General features: G+C 38.3%; 1 protein-coding gene across 1 annotated transcript in view; it reads left to right on the forward strand.

Moving 5' to 3' along the window:
• Positions 1–8,219, forward strand: part of LOC124158093 (Golgi reassembly-stacking protein 2-like) — a 102,271-nt gene extending 94,052 nt beyond the window's left edge. The window contains exons 8-10 of the mRNA XM_046533273.1: positions 962–1,175; positions 2,099–2,585; positions 7,742–8,219. The gene's annotated coding sequence lies outside the window, so the exon portion shown is untranslated. The remainder of the gene's footprint in view (positions 1–961; positions 1,176–2,098; positions 2,586–7,741) is intronic.
• The last annotated feature ends 612 nt before the right edge of the window (positions 8,220–8,831 follow it).

An 8,831-nucleotide genomic window follows, 5' to 3' on the forward strand; every position in this document is an offset into this window, starting at 1 on the left:
AAAATTTGTGTAAGAGGCACTCCCCCATTTTCGGCTGCAATTTCTGGGGAAAAAAGGTGTGCCTCTTAAAAGTGCTTATACGGTATTCATGAATTTTTGCTCAAACCGGGAATATTAAAATTTTTTTTCAAATTCATTTCACATATAATTTTTCCAGTTCAACGCCCTTTTTCTGGCTGAAAATGTTTGTTTCAGTTTTAAGTGCACCATCTTAGTATAATTTCTACCGCTGCAGCAAAATGTGGTATGACGGACAAGGCAACATATTCGAAATGTCTATCACTATGATTTATGTAACATTCAAAAACACAAAGACTTAGAATTCCGTGGGACATCAAAATCCGCTTATCAGATCAAAGTAGCGTCTTGGCTCGAATTGAATGTATTTAAATTTTAAATGCATTGTGTGCTAAGTAACCAATCCTTGTCCTTTTATGCACATAAATATAATATTATTTAGAAGCATTGAAATGATTTGGAGTGTCTTAACATTCTTAGCCATCACAGTAATAATGTGAGATTAACCTGGAATTTTTTCAGTTTTTCTTGGAAAACTGGGAACTGTGCATGAATTTTTATACTTTGATTGGTTGGACATCCTGTGGAATCAATTTGAGCCATAAGGCTAATTGCATGAAAAGAGGCTAGCTAACCTCTTCCTTGTCCTTGTAAATACATAAATATAATATTATTTGAAAGTATATGAGTAATATTCGGTGTGTTAAAATTCTAATCCATCGCAGTAATAACGTGGCATCAACCAGGATTGTTGTAAAATTTCTTTTGCTTACAGGTGCTTTGTTTGTGCATATACATGTTCTGATTTGTTTGTACACTTTGAAAGATGGACTTTGACTTAGTGTATGTTACATTTATACAGGCTATGTTGGTGTGCTTGTATTGGAGTTTGGCCTGTTTCTTCACTCTTCTTTGATGTGCGTTCATTGTCTTCCGAGAACAGGGCTCGAGGATGTGGCGGATGGGGATAGTGGCAGACATTGCGTGTGCTCGCATTGCAGCCAGGGATTTGGCAAGAGCAGTCAGCTATTGTGCCACGCAAGGACGCACCACTTGGGGGAGCTCCCCTTTGCGTGCGGGGATTGCAGACAACGATACGTCAAGGCAAGCGACCTGACCCAGCACTCAAAGAGCCACAGTGCCGTCAAACTTCACAGGTAAAGTCATGAAGGAAAGTCTCCTGGAAAATACTTCGAATTGGAAGTGGAAGGAATTGTAAATTTTCTCTCGTCCAATTCGTGAGTGTTTCTTATATCTTTCCCTCCGCTGAGGATGTCTGTTTACCTGTGAAGCTGTGATGTCATGGAATCATGTGGGCCATTTTGTATTTTTGGATTACTCTGTGAATTTGATGATGAAACGCCTGAAAAAAGGCTGCTTTTGTTCAACGTAGCAATCTGCAAAAACTATTCAACTCTATTGAATTTGTGCGATGACTTGATTTGATATTTCACATTCATATTTCTGGGTCGAATTTGGCAATGACATCCCCTTGTTCTCCAACCCATACGCTCTCATATACAAATTTAATCAGTTACACAGCCTGAAAAAATTGATTTCACCCTCGGCCATGCACCTATTGGGACGGCTTGAGGGGTAATATGTTGATGTTGTAATTGAGATTGTTGATGCTTTCCAGGTGATTATAATATTTCAGGGCATCAGAACTCTTTCAAGGGCTTGGGAAAAATCATAGGCTTGACAATATTAAGAAATCTCTTCTTTTACTATTTTAAAGGTCGTTTTACAGGGTACATGGAATTGTGCAATCTGACGTACGTCCAAAGGCGCGATCAAAATTGTGTTGTGTAAAGCAGTGAATTGCTGGAACACATGTGAGAATGCGTGGATGCGAGATGGCAGAATAGCCCCTGATCTAATTTCGTTCATGCATTCGTGCAATCCACGCCACTTTAGAAATTAATGCAGCTCTAATCTGCACAATTCCATGCCCCGTGTAAAACGGCCTTAAGAATTCATTATTTCTGTCATGTAGTTTCTGTTCGCTCCGCGTGACATTTAAATTTTTACGCCGATGTTTCTCCTATCATTACAAAACCATTGCTGCCTTCCACACAAGAACCATCGCAATACCTTGAGTCACAGCCTCCGGCATCGTAGCCAGCTTCCCAGGCCCTCTCCCTGGAACACGACTTTCGACAGCTTCTCCCGGCCACCGCGCCTGGAATGCTGCCCACACCGGCGGACCAGGAGGTTCTGGAGCTGCTTACGCTCCTGGCAAACAACAAGGACTCCCCGAAGCTCACCAGGTGGGACGGACATGAGTTCCATCTCTTACTCACATTGGGGTCTGAATGGCCGACTCTTTCGACCACTATGAGGAGCATTGGGTTCAACCGTACTAGGATCCTTGCCATCGCCGCCACCCATGGGTGGGAAACAGCATCACGGGTATCGACCCCAGAAGAGATCCTGCGGTGCCTGCAAACTCTCTTGTGGGTGCAGACGGGGGAGAGGCCCTTTGCGTGTGGTGTGTGCCACAAGCGCTTCTCGCAGAAGAGCACGCTCAACCACCACGCAAAGATGCACTGAACGCTGTTAGTTGGGTGAGAGAAGAATAATAGTAATAAACGGTCTCTGGAACTCTGTGTGATATCATTCTGGTTCCTGCTTTCACCGTGTGAGGTGACCTTGGGGTGAGGGTATGTGCGCCGCTGCAATGCAGGCTGCTAGCAGGTAGCAGAGTACCCTGCTAGCAGGTAGCGCTTGGCTTAAATAAGGATTATTAATACCCTATCAAACGAAGGAAACTTTCCGACCTTAAGTAATTTTGATAGGTCATTATTAAGAGACGTTTCCCATGAGCTCTGTGCCTCATGCATGCATTGGTAATCTCAGACGATGTAGAACTCGTATCTTCTCGTATAGAAACTAGGTCCCTGTGACGTCACGTGGAGTGGCATCGCCAATCTGGCCTTTTAAAATGAGATTAAAATTGACCGTTGCCATTCGTCTATACTGAGAATTCTCAAACCAAATAATTTGTATATTATGAATTCAGTAATGGTGGGTAAGGAATCGCAATCAATGCCTTTCGTTTCCTTAGATGAAGGTAACTACCCTATTGATTCCATATTTCGCAAGGGGTGATACAAAAAGACCTAGCGTAAATAGATGTTTGATAAGGTGGGGGGTTAGGGGGAAGATGGTAAGGTGGTGGGGGGGGTATTTCTGAACAAACATTTAAACATTTCCTAGATAACAATTTGAAAAATAGATATAACCTTGTACTGCCAACGGGCTGATATATCGGTCCTTGCTGTTTGAGCGAAATTTTTTCACTTTTTTGTGATTGTGGCCTTTTTATCGGCTGTAATTTAAGTAAACCCCCTTAATCTATCTATGGTTATAAGATATAAATATATCTTAGGAATTGGGAAAAAATCTAGAAGTATTAAATATTATTAAGTAGCTGAGAAATTTTTAAACCTGAAATGTTGCTAATTCCGGAAAATAGCCCTGGCAGTCTTCGTACATCCCACCTGAAATAGGCTGGCAGTACAAGGGTTAAAATCAATGGTATTTTGCAGAGTGAAAATGATTAACAGGTGATATAATTAATGAACCTTTTCTGGCGATACTACGTTATATCTTTCATGGAATACGGAAAATATATTCTGTTTCCTTTCCTTGGAGATGATGACAACTGATAAATTTCTGTTCTCACAAAATATTTTCTTCAAAACTGCGTGATCATGTTAAAAATGCATAATTAATTTCCTCGATTAATCTTAGTTGTTTGTGTTGGAACAAATTTCCATTTTTGTCTCGCAGATATTATTTTCATAAATTTGCTTTTCCTGAAAACTTTTGCATGAGCATCTTCCAGCATTTTTATTTCACGATGAATGGAACATGCAGGAGAGGGAATTGCAATAATGGTCGTATGATATTCTTTATAGTAATACCCCGAAAATGAACCAGGAGAATCTTTCAAAGACCAAAAGTTAGTAAGTAGCAAAGTATCTCCCGTAATTTAGTTAAATTTTAAAGAAGTTATCCAAGATGGCGGCGAGTGAAAAAGCTTCTCGGAATTTACGCATTGTAATTCTGTAAAGTATCTTAAACAACCATCAAAAGAATGCGATCGAAGTACATAGCTCTAGATATCATATCTTTGAGCGTGTAAATATTGGGACATTGAGTCATTTACGAAAGTCAGCATTAACATTTTTCGCAATTCGCCGCGAGCCGCGAGTTGGGGTCGGTGGAAACACACGATGGAAGGCTATGGTTACGGTTAATAATGACGATTCTGATTGGCTTATTCAGTGGAAGTCTCTAATTTGCCCTCCAATGCTACGAATATTAAATTATTCATATGAAAATAAAAATTTAACCGGAAAAATTGGTGACTGAGAGGTGAATTTCACTCAATCGCGCCGAAATTTCATTTCGTTGATCGGGAGTTTTCGTAAAAGAGGAGTTCGTTCATCGGGGTTTTTCACTAATGTGTTTACATAGGCAATTGACCGGACCAATAGTATTTGTTCGTTGAACGGAGTTCTTCGTTTAGCGGGAGTTCGTTAAGGTGAGGTTTTACTGTATGTCTCTAGGACATAATCTATGTCGAACAGTGAAAATAATGATGTATATAATTTTCACGATTATTTTAACAAAGTTTTAAGTTTATCAAAAGAGTTCTATGGTTTAACAATGGGTGAGAATGAATAACGAATTTAGTGTATGCCATTTAAAATATATGGCTGTGTGTGGTATGACTACATTTTGCCTTTTTGGAAGCTGAATTTTGTGTTGAATTTTCTTATTTTTCACGTATTATCCCTCTTTGAATGCAGTGAAATGTCTGTATAACGTAATTCTATGAACTGCCATGATAGGTTTGTTAAACAGAAATTTCATTATGTTGAATTGTGCAAAAAATATTGCATGGAACCACAGGAATGAAAGTGCATGAAAAAAACTTAATGAAACATCATTAGTGAAAAATATATTTTGTCAAATACAATTGAAAATAACTAAAATTCAAATTCATGTACTTACCAACGGTATCTTCGATGGCGCTTATCAGTGAGGTGGAGGATTGAAAACTTTTTATGTCCACACCACGTAAATTCAATCATTGACACTACTCTTCATGGAGAATGTCCAATAGGGTAGTTTCCTTCATTAAAGAAAACGAAAGGCATTGATTGCAATTCCTTACCCATTATTAGTGTATTCATGATATACAAATTATTTGGTTTTAGAAATCCCAGTTCAGACGAATGGCAATGGTCAATTTTAACCTCATTTGAAAGAGGCCAGATTGGTGCCCATGCGATGCCACTCCACGTGACGTCACAGGGACCTAGTTTCTATACGAGTAGATAGGAGTTCTACATCGTCTGAGATTACAAATGCATGTATGAGGCACAGAGCTTAGGGAAACATCTCTTAATAATCACCTTTTAAAACTGCCTATGGTCGGAATGTTTAATTCGTTTGATATGGTATTTATAATCCTTATTTAAGCCGAGCGCTACCAGCTAGCAGGGTACTCTACTACCTGCTAGCAGCATGCATCATAGCGGCGCTCATAGCCTTGCTCCAAAGTGGCTTTACACGGCGGTAGCTGGAACCAGAATGACGTCACACGGGCTTTTCCCAGCATTCATACTTAGCCGTCGTGTTGTTGCACGCTTGAAAATTTTCACTTTCGTTTTATTGCAAAAAATATATATCGTCATTTAAAAATCTAGAAGCATGAAATACGTACTCCAGGAGTATTAATCTATCGATAGAGGCAGTAAAAAAATAATAGGAAACCACCCTATTATGAACACTTTTTACATTTACTGTACACAAATCTATTTACACACGACACTTTTTAAAATAAATCAGTTACTTTTTTTCCACACTGTGTTTCACACAAGATCGTTCTACAAACTTGCTTACAAATTCAACTGAGTGCTCCCGACAATTGATTTAACGTCCTCCTTCGACATTAGAAGTTTATGCATATTCAGAACAAAGTTGTGTGTCATTGTTGTATGTGAATGACTGCAACCAATTGATTTTTCTTTTTCAATTGCAGCTGATTATATTTGCTATATGATTACAAATTTTTACAGTGGAACTTGGTTAGTACGTTCCTTGTTAGTACGTTCCTTGTTAGTACGTTTTCCTCCTTAGTACGACCATTTCTCTCGGTCCCGGTACCATCGGAACAAAATACAGGCAAAAGTATTTGGTTAGTACGTTTGAAAAAATTGCGCTTTCTTGTTAGTACGCTCAATTGCTAGCCGTGATGCAACCCGCAAATCGTTCACCAGTATCTTCTTAAGGGTCGTAAAGCTCCGAATTCATGATTTAATCTATTATTACTAGCCATTAACATTCTTTCATTTATTCTACATATCCATCTTCGACCGTGATTTATCCAAATGCATTTCTCAATTCTTATGACGTGATGAATTTATCAGGAATGTCTGACTATGCAAAACTGCAGCCAATGAGAAGCCCCAATTTTCCCCACCCCGAGCTCCTCACCTTCTGTTGCCTCTGGAGTGCCCACTGTGCACAAATTTAACGAGTGGGCAATTGTTGCTATTACACGTGTTATCATGATGAAGAAATGAGTCTTATCCATTTCCCACTTTATCTAAAGCAGTACTGCACGTACTTCATAAACTCTATGTCAATGCTACGGGGTACGTGCGTATTTGACTACTGCTGTGGGAGCAGACAATGCTCTGGATCTGCACGCGAAGCTTAGCTTAAAAATACTTGATCTCGGCACGAAAGCAGACGACATTAAACAAATTTTAAAGTAAATTTCAACTGTATAATATAAAGTCTTCTGTAATTACGACATATTCTAATAATCTTGCGTGTTATTATTTGATATATCGATATATTTAAGGTTAATATAATTTTGTCCAATTTCTATGTTTAAATACAACCCGTTGACATACTCAGGTTTGTTGTTATATTCTCCGAGTATGCTGTGACAAAAAAGAAATGACTTAGCTTTACTTGTCCTCTTTCTATAAATACATATAGGATAAATCACGGGAGAAAGACGCCGTTTTCATGTAATTGTCTTCGGGAAATCTAATAAACATTGTGATTTTTATTCACATAGTATTGTTTTTCAATGTAGCGCCCATTTTCTTGATTTTAAAGGTGAAAAGAGTTCAGGAAGGTGATCCTACGAGAACTACCGATAGTAATTGTAATTATGACGACTTTTCCACAGATTGCAATTACCCCGACTGCTATTTTTTACTTTCCTCGTTAGTACGTTTTCCTGGTTAGTATGTTCATTTTTTGTGGTCCCTTCAGAAACGTACTAAACAAGTTCCACTGTATATCTAAATACTTAACGCATGGCTGATGATATTCATGAACTATTAGCTGATCAAAATCATTTAAGTTGAATGTCAGATATCTGATATTTTCTTCTACTCTTGTTTGAATACTCTTAATTATAAGCATTATGCATTTTGCGGATACATAGTAAATAGTCTTAAATTGTGGTTAAAATGAACTAAACTCACTATGGTCCACAAACCTATTGTTAAATTTTTAAAATGCTCAGGATAGTTATTTTCAATATACTTGTAATGGTAACCAATTAATTTATAAAATAATAATGGGTTCTAGTTACTGATTACAATTTTTATTGCCAAATATATTTCACGCACTCATGATAATCTTCTTGGACTGTTAGATGATCAAAATTTTCTTTTCATTCCAGGTGAATTGCAGTTGAGTGTTTAGTCCAACTGATGCCAAAGAAGATGAGAAAATGCCCTAATACATATTCGGCGGAGAGAAGGTGCCATTAGCCATCTGGGCTCTGGTACAGGATTTTTTAGTTAATAAAGTGAATAATTACTGGTCTGGAAGTTTCTATACAGTCAATTCATATACATCGTTTTGCCTCATTTCTGGTTTTTTATAGAATTCTTTTTATAAGATTTTCTTTTATATATTTTTTTCAAGAGTGGGGCTTTACTGGAGGATTTGCGGCGTTTATATTCCCTTATTGTTGATGCCAGTTATCCCCCAAGAGAGATCTGTCTCCGATGCAACAGTTTACGTACCTCGTATCAGTTTATCTTTAGGCTGCCCTACATCAGGCGGCGATTCAGCCGAGAGTGACTTGTGTCCCGACAACATCATCATGGTGGTGATTTAATAAAAAATTCTGTGGAAAAACAAATTTTTAGGTATTCGTTAAAAAATGTCTTGCCAGGTACAAGATGGTTCGTTTGGAGTTAACCAGAGTAATTTTTAATAGGAGAATACTCAGTCAGGTTTAAATGGAGATCGCAATCACTTAATTAACCACGCTTTCACTTAGCTCCTGCTATAATTAAGGTTAGCAATTCTCAAGTAATGCAACGCCTTCACTTACCTGCAATGAAACAATTTACATTAACTTATCCCTGTAAATGTATGTAATCAGGTGTCAGTTGCCTACTTCAAAAATATAAGCCCTGGTTTTTCCTGAACCTGCTTTCACGACGGCGTGGGATAAGTAAGTGTTATTTTTTATTGATTTGGTATTACAAGAATCATCAGTATGTTCAGAGAAACATTACCCAGGATTCCAGGACACATACAATGGTCTCTCAGGTTGGCCTTTGGTCTGCGTTGGGTGGCAGTGACATGGGGAATACGATCGGGGTGGGACTGTCGTTCTTGTTCTCGATATTTTACCATAAATTCCAAGTTTCCCACTTGTATGGGTCCTCTCCTTCCCTATCAATGCGAGGGTGGCATGCTAGTATTTTTAACAATATTTGCTTTTTTCAAGCCAAAAAATTAAACAAATAGTGTGT

This window comes from Ischnura elegans, chromosome 4, assembly GCF_921293095.1.
Source record: "Ischnura elegans chromosome 4, ioIscEleg1.1, whole genome shotgun sequence".
Classification (NCBI taxonomy): Eukaryota; Metazoa; Arthropoda; class Insecta; order Odonata; family Coenagrionidae; genus Ischnura; species Ischnura elegans.